We start from the raw sequence: 12232 nt of genomic DNA on the forward strand, positions 1-12232 counted from the left end.
CAAGAGGAAGTTTAGATCTTTCTTGGAAACAGACAGGCCTACAGAGGCATGGAGACTTCCTTTCCTACCTTCTGAACCACTCTTTCTCCACTTGCAGCCAGGAGGCATTCTACAAGAGAAGACCCAAAATGCCTTTCTCTGTGCTACAGGTATAGAACATAATTCACTGACTGCTATCAGGATGGAAGGGATGGGACTACTGCAGGTACCCAGAGGTGGGGGGAATTTGTCCAAGAACGAGCACCTGTGTCATTCCTGAGAGAACAACTGTAGTTTCTTCATATCTATCTTCTGCCTGGCGTTTCCTGTATGAGGCACATGTTTTCAGATCTCAGCTTTCATACTCAGTCTCGCGGGGTCCCCTTTGGGTTGTCTCAATTGAGTGTGATAACTTTTCCATTGAGTAAATTTCTGGCTTTTCCCTTCCTTAGATAACACAGTCTCGGAAGAATTCTTCCTGACCCTGCCTGCAGAAACACTGGAGGGATCTGGCCGAGCCACTTTCTCTGTGATTGGTGATAAAGGTTTTCCTTGCTCTTGGGCCCTAGTGGGAAAAGATTGCACAGTGCTTTGGCCTGTTCCCAGTTCCCCACAAGATAATCTGAAGAGTGTGATGATGGCCTTAGAAATGTGTATCAAGTAATCTTTTTCAGCAGTTATTCCTTTCATATGGAAGGATCTTAGGATCCCAAGTGTCTGGAGAAGAAGGAGCAAAACACGATATCTCCTTTTGATGTCTCTCAATCATCCACCTAAAGCAACCAATAACATCTCTCTGGCTTATCATCTGGCAGGCCTCTATAATTCTTTTCCCTCCTTGATACCTCAGGAATGACAGTTCTCTTAGGATTTCCTCAGATCCCCTGAAGTTTAGCATTCCCTGCCTCTTCCCAGAATGATACGACTTCCTTTGCTATTCTGGACTTATTCAGGAGGGGCAGGAAGAAATCTAATTGTGATATTACACACATCAGTTTCATGAGGACCTCTTTTTCAGGATTCCAGTAGAGCTTAGAGAAGGCAGGAGTCCTTTCATTTTATATCGCTGAATACTTTTCTTTCTCCTTACTCTCCACCTCATATTTTAGGGGATATCATGGGCCTGGCACTTCAAAATTTAGATCAGCTGCTTAAGATGCCATTTGGCTGTGGTGAACAGAACATGGTTCAGTTTGCACCAAACATCTTCATACTCCAGTACTTGAAGAAGACTAAACAATTGGACCCAGAAATTGAAGTTATTGTCTGAGAACTGGTAAATGTTGTCCTTTCTTCTATTTTTGGAGGAAAAAAAAGTGCTGTAAATGTAAATCTGTAAATTTGTCCAATGTGTGAGTGCAAGATGAGTGGAAGCAATGCCAGAGTTGTGCCAAAGAAAGAGATCACTGAGTATAAGGAAATGGTTTCAAAAAAGGTAAAGCATCTTTTTGAAGAATCATTATTTCTGTCTCTGGATATTATTGAAGAACTAAGCCTATTTTTCTCAGGAGGGTGTAGGTAATTATTTCCATTATACTGTGATGCCTGTATTTCATTCTGTTATCAGTCTGATGCACATACAGTTCCTTGTGGAAACAGGGTAACAGTTGCTACTAACTGGAATAAGGGGTGGCCATAGCAGATAAATAATTTAGTTAGTGTTTGCTTATGTCTGATATAATCCAAATTTAATACAGTGCTGGTGTCTTATTTTGCAAAGTACACCATATTAGGATTTCTCTTTGTCCCTTCTGATAAAAGCCTTTTTAGCCATTCCTACTGATCTTTCTGTTCACAGTACGGTGTCAGTGTTGCTTGGAAAGTGTGGGGAGGTGAAATGGCTGAGCATGTCTCTACTCTGCAAAATCAGCTAATAGTGTAGAGCGGCTGCATTCAGTGATGCTGTGCAACTTTTTCTTGTCACTCTGGTACTGTGGGATGCTCAAGGCATTTTGATGTAGTAAGTTTGGTTCAATGTCTCTGTAGGAACTGGTGAAGTCTCTTGCTGTAAAAGGCTTCTTCCTACACTAAAAGTACAGTTTGAGTTGGTACATGTTTTCATGCTGAGAGTTGCTTTTGCCCCTGTCTTCATAGGTTATCAGCGTCAGCTGCTCTACAAACATGATGATGGCTCCTACAGTGCCTTTGGGAAGTCTGACACCCAGGGCAACACATGGTGAGTGACCAGAGTTGGTACTGTCATCCCAAACCTAGCATCCATTCTATTTCCTGTCTGTGACATCTGTGCTCTGCCCACAGGCTGACAGTTTCTGTGGCCCGGTCCTTTGGGCAGGCCAGCTCTTACATTTACATCAGCAAAGATCATGTGCAGGATGCTGTGCTCTGGCTGCAGAAGCATCAGTTACCCAATGGTTGCTTTCAGAGTGTGGGGAAGCTCTTCAATAATGACTTGAAGGTATGACTAATGGCAGTGGAAGTAGGAGTGGGAGAAACCCAATATGGGGACAGGGTCAACTCCCAGGCTCTTCTGCTGCGCACAGTAGTGCAAAGCATGGTTTAACTCAGTTAAACATATTCCCTGAGCAGAGTGAAGCATAGCCTAGAACAATATATATTTTCTCTACATGAGTTTTTAATCTCTATTGAGCATTCTCTTTTTTTTTTTTTTCTCTAGATAAATGGCACCATGACTGTGCCAAGGCACATTAGGGGTACAGGGAGAAATACTTGTATTCTATAGTGCTTGTACAAAAAACTCTGGCTGGAATGTCCCTCTTCTCATGCATTATGATCCACAATAAAAACTCCAGATAGGCCCAACTTTGTGCTTTAACATGGAATGATCTGAAGACACTTGAACACACACGTGTGTGTTTGGTGGCCCTGCTAGGCAGGGGGGTTGGAACTACATGATCCTTGAGGTCCCTTCCAACCCGGGTGATTCTGTGATTCTGTGACACTGTGACACTGTTGACCCTTCACTGCCCACCAAGTATTACTTTTCCTGGAGCCTGGCACTCCCAGATTGATCCCTGCACTGTAGCTGGAAATGCACAATGAACATGCCCTGATGCTCGAGTACCAAACAACTGGATATAGTGCAGCACTACGTGGGTTCATGTGTTCTGTAAAGGGAAAAATAATCAGGACTACTCAGATTGCAAAGTCACCCTACTAAACACAAGGCACAGTTTGAAATAAAACAGGCTGACATTTTAGCAAAGTAAAGGGTTCACTTTTTCCCTCCCTCCCTTCCTTCAGTGCAGTACAAACTAAAACCAGAGTGTACAGATAGACTATCCTAATCTGATTTCCACTCATTTCTCAACATGGGCTTTCTATTTGAATAGATATTTTGGGTCACAATGAAGTTCCCTCTCTTTGCACTTTGAAGTTTCTGCTGTCAGTATGAATAATGTCTCACAACATTGTTTATGATGCAGTCTTGTCTCTTCCCTGAGGATGCTGGCAGAACTTCATTGGGAATGCTTGTCCTCTGATGGGGAAAGAGACTTGGATTACTGTTTTTCCCCTTGTTAACCTGTAGCTTTTCACAATCAACTGATTTCTATACAAACTCACATCTTGTATACAAATTCTGCATCATAAAACCTTTGTTCTAGTGTTTACTTGTAACGTATTAAAAAAATAAATCAATAACTTACCACCATATCAAGAATGCCCACAGCATGCTACTATGCTCTGGTAGTTATGTTATCCATAGGCAGTTTTGGTAGTTAAACAATGACAGTTCGCATAATGTTTGAAGGCAAGCAATGTTCATTTTTGTTTGTCTGTGTGATTTACAGGGTGGTGTGGATGATACACTCCCATTAACAGCCTATATAGCTGCTGCCCTTCTGGAGCTCCAATTGGAGAAGAATGTAAGTCACATTTGAACTCTTTTAGGGCTTTTTAACATGGATAATATTTTCTTGCTGTCACTAACCTGATTTGCAGCAAGCAGAGCATCTATGATTCCCAACTAACCTTAGGGGAACAGTTGTCACTGAAAATGATGCAGGGCTTGCAGGGAAGATGTAGCTGTAATACTCAAGGATTGTTGATATATTGAGAAATTTACTTTAAATTCATTCCTTTCTCAGGATATAATGCTGAATAATGCCTTACGTTGTCTTAAGAATGTTACATTTGATGAGACCAGCCTTTATGTCAAGGCCTTGATGGCTTATGTATTCACACTGACCAGGGATGTGGAGATGAGACAGGAGCTTCTGGATAAGTTAGAGAAAGAAACTGGTAAGTTGTTGCCTTTCAAAGATTTGGATTTCTTCTCTTTGGATTCACAGAATTGCAGGAGTTGGAAGGGGCCTCTGGAGGTCATCTAGTCCAATGCCCCTGCTAAAGCAGGTTTCCTGTAGTAGACTGCAGAGGAAAGAGTCTAAATGGGTTTTGAGAATCTCCTGAGAAGGAGACTCTTGCAGCCTCTCTGGTTACCTTGTTCCAGTACTCTGTCAACCTCAAAGTAAATAACTTTTTTTCTCATGTTATTTTGGAACTTCCTGTTTTCCAGTGTTTCCCATGATACCCCTTAATTCTTATCCATGAATTCTCAATTCATTCATAATTCATCCCTAGGTAGAACTCCATACATTCCTGTTGCTCTCTCACATGAAGAGCAACTCTATCACCTTGACTTGCTGACTTATATTTCCTAAAATGTACATAGACATCCATGACAACATTCTAGTCATACAAGCTGTCCCATCCCATCTTCATGATTGCAGTGAGAATATGGCCCTGTGACAACACACAGATGTCTAGTTCCTCCAGTTTATTCCCCATGCTGTGCACCATTGGTCCCTGGTCTCTTAAAGTCAACCTACGCATTCTCCACTTAATGACAGTAATGTGAGCTACACTTACGATCCAAGAGCTGATATACTCACAGCATATCACTGAGGAAGCAGTGCCTGGCTACGTAGTAATAACAAGTGTGGCTTCCTTATCATAGCTTGGAATATGGCATGTGAAAACTAGTTCATCTCTGTCACCACTAACAGAAACATAGCTTTGAGTATGCACGCAATGAAATAAAACCAGGACTGCGCTCTTAATGAAAAGCTTGTGTTCAGAATCAATCAGATCCTAGCAGAACTGTTTCTTAGAAGAATGAGAACTTGGGGTCACATCTGCAGCCTTGATCTCTCTGTGCTTCCAGAGGAAGAATTGGAGCCTTGCATATTTTCAGAGAACAAAAACCACTGGAGAGATTGGCTTCTGTATTCTGAGTTTCTCCAGAAAGTTGCAGCCATTTCTGGTGTTGTAAAGAAAACTGCCACTCCTCCAGATATAGAAGGGCAGGATGAGCTAATGTTCATCAGGGTTTAAAGTTTTTCTCTCCCACATTTTTTTTCTCTGTGCACCAGCAGAACATCTGACATCAGATTCCAGTAGTGAAGAATCTTCCTCTATGATTGAGATAGTAGCCTATGTCCTTCTGGCTCATGTTTCCAAACCAGATTTTGCCATCAATGAAAGTGCAGGCTTGTGCACTGGCTCAGTAAACAAAGAAATGCTCTTGGGGGATTTGCTTCCACACAGGTAACAATCTCGGGAAAGTTATAGGGAGAAAGTTATAGGGAGAGATACTGTACATAGAGTGATACGTGTATGTTGTGTGTGTGCATACCTCTCCAGATCCATCCTTTGCAGAGAGGCATACATGAGCCCTGCTTGCGAAGGGGTATGCTGTGGGGAAGTTGTTAGTTTGTTTGCGGGATCACCCAGGACTAGAACTGCTAGTCCCAGGGCTCAGAAGCCATGCTCACCACATACAGAAGTCATATAGAAGCCTGTGAACTCAATGGCATATATACCCTAGTTGTATCAGAGCATGATTCGGGGCCATTCGATGTGTATTTTTCCCTGTTGTGCCTGATTTAGAGTGCTGGATCTTGTACTGCTTTACTGCATAGGAAAGTGAGTTTCTCTTTACTTTCAGGATACGGTTGTTAGCCTGCAGGCCCTGGCTCAATATGCAGCCCTGATTCCTCATGCAGTCAGAGATGTAAAGGTGACAGTGAAAGTCAAAGAGGCTTCTCCACTAGAGTTCCATGTGCACGAAAATAATAAACTAGTCTTGCATCAAGCACCTCTCCTTGAAGTCCCAGGGATGTACACAGTACAGGCAACTGGCAGTGGGTGTGTATACATACAGGTGAGTATATATAAGAAACAGAGCTGTTAAGTTTTGCCACTAACTCTATAAGTGAGATTTTGATCTAAGCAAATGCTATAGCCTCAAGCTCTATATAGGATTTTGCTTCTTTCTCTTTGTGGGCAGTGTTCTAGCTAATATGCTTTCTCAAGCCTTATTTTATTTTATTTTTATTAAAAAACAGAGACAACGTTGGACTGAATGGGACCTTGTATTAAGGTATCTGAGCCTTCAAACCTAGGGCTATGTTCGTAGGCTTTATGAGACCCTATGGGCTCAACGTAGCACGTCTGGACAGAAAGAACAGCAGGAGCAAGCTGTGTTAGTTACTGGTTATCGGTTTGTTAAAAGCTGGAGGCACAGATAGACCTTTGGCTCATGCAGGAAAGTTCTGGGGTACTTGACAGACATTGTTTCTTTTCTACCAGAGCACTCTCTACTATAACACCCCGCCACCAAACACTGAAGTTGTCTTCCTCCTGGATGTGGAAACAGTAACACAAGAATGTGATGGTGTCAGGAAACAGTTTGACATCCACTTATCAGTTAGGTATGGGATTCTCTGATGCTTTTCCTTCACCAGAAAACAGTGAGAACTTCCACAATATAGCTAGAACCCCCTAAATATCTTCTATTTTTGGCAAACACTGGGACAGACTGCCTTCTCCGCAGATTCAAAGACAATGAAAAGAGAGCTAAGGCCTGGGAAAGCAAGGGAAAACATTGGCAGTGGTTTCCATAGCCCAACTGTCTCAGCACAGTGCAGCACAGCAGTTCCTAGAGCACTGGCAGATGAGACAGCCAGTGTTCTCAAGAACCAGAGTTCCCAGCACAGGGAGAATTTGGAGGCATGGTCTGAACCAGTGTGTCTTGATTTGTATTCTCCATGCCTACTGTCCTGAAAGAGGACAACGCCAACATCTTCCTTTTATTGGGTGAGAAGACAAAAGAATGGGAGACCCGTCCACTCTTAATCTATAACGTCAAAGATAACTTCCATCTCACTACATGGCAATGTGTACATTTGCTGCACAGTCTTTCTCCATATTGAGCTAGTTGGGGCAATAAGATTTTTTTCCTCTTTACGTAGGCAGTTGTGCTTTCATATCACTGTAGAGCAGAACAGAATTTGGACTAAAGTTTATCATGATATTCTGTAAATGTTGTGATGAGTTCCCCATCTAATGTGTTTCTCTCCTGCCTTTTTTTCAGTTACACTGGGGACCGTAACTGAAGTAATATGGTCCTGATGAAGGTGGATATGCTGTCAGGGTTCATTCCTACAAAAAAGTCTGTGAAAGAGGTAAGACTTTTTCCTCTGGCCTTCCCTGAAAATGTGAAGATAGACTTTCCAGATGTATCTCAGCTAGAAATACCCAAACCTCTAAGAACTGCTGGAGTATAATAGTTGCTATGAAGTTATCTTACTTTAGTTAGTTAGTTAAATAAACTAAGCAAGTGCAGATACAGTGGGCTATTCCACAAGGCAGTTTTCTATTTGCTGAGCTGATTGTGTAGTTTGTGGTATTTAGAACCACTGATGAGGTAAGAAGCTAGCAAGGAGCTGAAAAACACCTCATCAGAGCTATCTGGGGTGCACTGAAATTTCTCACTGTTGTCATTTGGAGGAATACTCCGTTAAGCATTGATGAATCCCATAGAATTATTCAGTGATATGTTTCATTTTTCTAGGAGATAACTAAAAGATCCATCGTGTTTTCCTTCTTAATGGCTTTACCTTTGTTACAAATGCTTAAAGTAGAATCATAGGCAAAGGACATTTGTTCCAAATCTAAGAAAGTTTTCTGTGTGCTCCTAGCGAATACAGGCCCTTACGGTTAGAGAAGGCAGGCTCTCCCATGTCTAGGCTAAGTGCCATAATCAGCAGTAGTGTGCTAACAAATATCAAGCTAAATGTGAGACATCAGGCAAGGCTAATGAGCTGATGCTAACAAAACACATTCTCTTGTCTTCCTGCAAAGTTGGAGAATGTACTCTTGGTGAAAAAGGCAGAGATAAAACCAGACAAAGTCACAATCTACTTGGAAGAAGTAAGAGGAAGACCACACAGATCTGCTCAGTCAAGTAGTACTAAAGCAGTTGCTGCACAACAGAAATACTTTGTTTTGAGACTCTCATAAAAACAACAGCAGTCTTTTGTGTTGGGACTTTAGAGATCAGAAAATACAAATCTCTAGGCTAACCATACAACTCAAAATTGGCAAAAGAGAGTATGAAAGAATCTGGAGAAGTGAAGAAAAATCTTTGATGCAGAGGGAATGAACTCGGAATGCAGATGACATTGAGATAGCCAGTGTCTATTTTTCTCTCCAGCTGGACAAGACTTCTCTGAATCTTAACATATCAGTGGAACAAGATAATGAAATAGAAAACCTGAAACCAGCCATAGTGCATGTCTATGACTACTATAAACCAGGTGAGATTTCACAGTCACTGATGAAGAGTCACCATCAAGCTTGGGTTTCCTCTGTACAGAACTTCTACATTTACGTTTCAGAATCACTTTCTTTTCTGTTCTTTGAAGTGAGACTGCTAGACACTGAGGTTATGTTTTGGGGTGGATATTCAAAATGACTGTTTTTTTTTGTTTTGTTTTGTTGGGTTTTTTTTTTTTGTTTGTTTGTTTGTTTGTTTGTTTGAACTTCAAATTATGTCTCTGTGGAAAGAAAGCTTCTCTGTTAGTTTACCATGTCTTCTTTCACTCCTGAGCTCTCTTGAAAATATTTAGACATTTATTTAAAATCAGTGTTACGTACTGCCACCTTAATTGGTAAGAAGGCAGAATTAAGTTCTATGCTTCTCAGGTGTAGTGTAACAGTCCAGACAACGAGTAGGTTCTGTCATGTCCCAGAGGATAATAGGGAAATAATTTCTTAGCCTGTTAACTTAAGACTCAAGTTGGAGTTTTCAAAAGCAGGCAATATTTATTTTTGGCTCTGGGTGCGTGGTGAATCATCTCTGCTTACCATGCATGTTTTGTACAAAGTATCTTCAGCCTATATACATTACTTGTGTTACATATGCAAATGTTTTCCCAGGCAGTACATATGTATTCAATACTTCTCCCAAAATAATTAACATAGGCTTCTGCCTCCTTGCACAGGATGAGATTTTTATGGTGGTGGTCTTTTGGGGTCTGTGGTCATCATCAGCAGTCTTCCTCTGGTTGAACCTGGTCTACACAGATGCTCAGTTAGCTTCTTACCTTGATTGCACAATACTTTCACAGTGGTTTCACAAAACTATAATCTGATTCAAAGCAGAACTTTCCTTATCTACTCGGTACAAAGAACAGGCTCTTCCCCCTACCTAAACAAACTACTGGGCTATCCATTAAAGAGCATCAGCAAGTTTAACAGTATCGCTACAACTTGCATCAATTCCTTGAAGCTCTACATGAACTAAGCCCAGAGATCTTGAATTCATCCTAGGCCTCTACCTCTCCATGCTCAGTATGAGACAGCACACAGGATAAAAAGAACTATCTGAAAAGAATTTGAGAGCAATATGCAAAAGTACCATCGGAGATTTAGAAAGCTGAGCATGTTGTATACTGAATTCCAATCCTGCTCTCCTTTCCCATACCATTTCAAGAAGAAGAGGAGAATTCTTAATGCAGTCTTTGCAGAAATAAGTACTGTAACCTAGTATGCTCTCTCTTTGCTATCTCATCTTTCACCATAATTTTTGTGCTTGTTGTAAGACAGGAATATATTATCAGTAAAAAAACAAGGCTACTAGGAAAACCTACCAAAAGGTTTTCTCTTTAAAAAACATCCTATTATGTAAGTCACTCTGAAAGTAATGCCTCCTATTTATATCCATGAAAACTAGAACGGACACAAAGAGCACAATAATAGTATTTGATAGAGCAAATCCTTAGCTACAAAATACCTTTTTTCAACATAGTCACCACCTTTGGCTGTGCATTTTTTTCCAGTAGTGAATAAGAGCTTGCATGCCACATTCATAAAAAAAAAAAACTGTACCATCAGAGGTGATCTACTGTTGTTGTCCCCAGTGTTGAAATGCACTGCCCACTACCTCACACTAACATCTGCTGTTTGGTCTCCATAACCATTCAACAAGTGTCAATAAATATCAATGAGTGCAATTTTTTCTTAATGGGGAAATCAATTCCACACTTTTTCTTCATATGCACTTCATTGTCAGGTGCCATTTGTCAGACTGCTCCTCTATTGCCCCTTGTCACACGGCAACAAAATGTAACAGAATATTGGCAACAAGGTTCAACCTCAACTGCCATACCACCACCATCTGCCTCTGACATTGTGAGCCAACATAATCATACTGCATAATAGGATCTTTTATAGCTGGAGTAGAGACAAATGAAAATTCTAGACATTTTTCTGTTCCTATATTCACACTCTAAAGAGGGGAAAATAAGGAGAGTGGGATGGTTGTGTTAAAGAGAAAGAAGCTTGGCATTATTTTACTATGTAGTTTTGTGACTCACCATGCATTCTCCTTTTGCTCCTACAGATGACCGTACAGCAAGAGAATACAATTCTCCTTGCAGTTCAGGTTAGTGTTAATACGCTTTCAAGATGGGAACCTCTGAAACAGCTGGAACTGAGAACTGGCCATAAGCAAGCAAAGCAGCCACTTCTGTTCTGTCTTTAATTCCATCTGATCGGACTGCAGATTGATTTGGAATCTACTACACTAGCTGGTGGCACTATTTCTAATCCAAATATGCAGACCAGGCTTGAACATACTATGGAGAGTTTAAAGGATCCATTTTTATTCCATTTCCGTATTTCCCTCATGTGTGCAGTTCTCCCAGCATCCCAATTCTGAATGCAACTGGAAGGGTCTATGTCAATGACAAAAGGATTCTCTACAACTTCTTGGCCCTTTGATTTATTCCTAAATATTCTTCATGCACTATGCCTTATGCTTTTTCTTTCTGCAGATGTCTGGATCAAAGATTCTGAAAAGAACACCATGGTTCTGGAACCAGTAATCTGAGTTTCCTGCTTTCATAAGGAAAACACCATTACTCTGGCTCTCCTGCTGTACACACTTTTGCTCTGTTGAATGCACCCTCTTTCATTTGATGCCCTTATTTTCTATGTGAAGCCTGACTTGATATACAGTAGTTTGAGTTCAAGTGAAATAAACTATGTGAAAACTGAAAAGAAGGCAGTGACTTGATAGTTTATTAAATCCGCACAAAATTCAGTGTCTGAAAAAAAAAAAAAGTAAAAAAGAGAAACATTTCTTAGATCAGATACACATATTTTTCTTTCGGTCACTACATTGGCTTAAGTATTCTGCTCCCTCTAACTGTTTCTGGACTACCTTCTCAATTGAGCTAACACAACAGATTGTTTGCAGTCAAAATACAAGAAACAAACAAACAAATCCAGAGCAAAAACCCAAATATTTTTAACCTTCATCATAGCCCTCTGAATCATCTTTCTGTCACAGCTGAAGAACAAGAACAGGCAAAGGAAGGCCAAGGGAGAATTACGTAACCAGTTCTCCAAGTAACTTCATAATGGTGATGTATGAAGGGAGGCCATTAGGTCAAAATAATCCTCTCCAAATTCTCTGTATGTTATGTAGCCTCATGTTTGTTACTATTTCTTATGTCAAGCAGGAGTATTTTAGAAATTCTGCGAGGGCAATGATCTTTCAGAGCATACTTTCAGATGCCAGTTCCATTCCAAAGTCTCCAGGATTTTCTTTCAGGGCCAACTGCCTTAAAAAACAGTCTGCTGTGCCACAAAAAAGAAGGGCTAAATATGGATAGGTTTGTGGAGTTCCTTTTTATGTCTGGTTTATCCTTTTTTAGGGAAGTAGATATTAGTCATCTTCTTTTTGAGATGTAGTTTCCTTTCATAAAAAGTGTAGAGTGAGATGTGGTGATGAAGTCTGCTTGCACGTAGGATAATCTGCTGTAGAAATTTCATGCAAACAGATTACGTTAATAGATGTTACTATGCAGTGAACTGTCCGTGATCTTCCCAAGGATATGGCTGTTTCACTTTTCTGATGACATGGTAAAAGGAGTACTGATATCCTGACAGCTTCCCCTATATATCTGTATTGCAGCAGTATATT

The 12232-nt window shown here is 40.7% G+C and overlaps 1 pseudogene; it reads left to right on the forward strand.

The window, feature by feature from the left end:
- The window catches only part of LOC122155685, a 28988-nt pseudogene extending 17707 nt beyond the window's left edge, over positions 1 to 11281 (forward strand).
- Positions 11282 to 12232: the final 951 nt, after the last annotated feature.

The sequence above is a fragment of the Centrocercus urophasianus genome, unplaced genomic scaffold (genome assembly GCF_019232065.1).
Source record: "Centrocercus urophasianus isolate 14NV4802_14NV808 unplaced genomic scaffold, USGS_Curo_1.0 seq_12, whole genome shotgun sequence".
Taxonomy (NCBI): domain Eukaryota; kingdom Metazoa; phylum Chordata; class Aves; order Galliformes; family Phasianidae; genus Centrocercus; species Centrocercus urophasianus.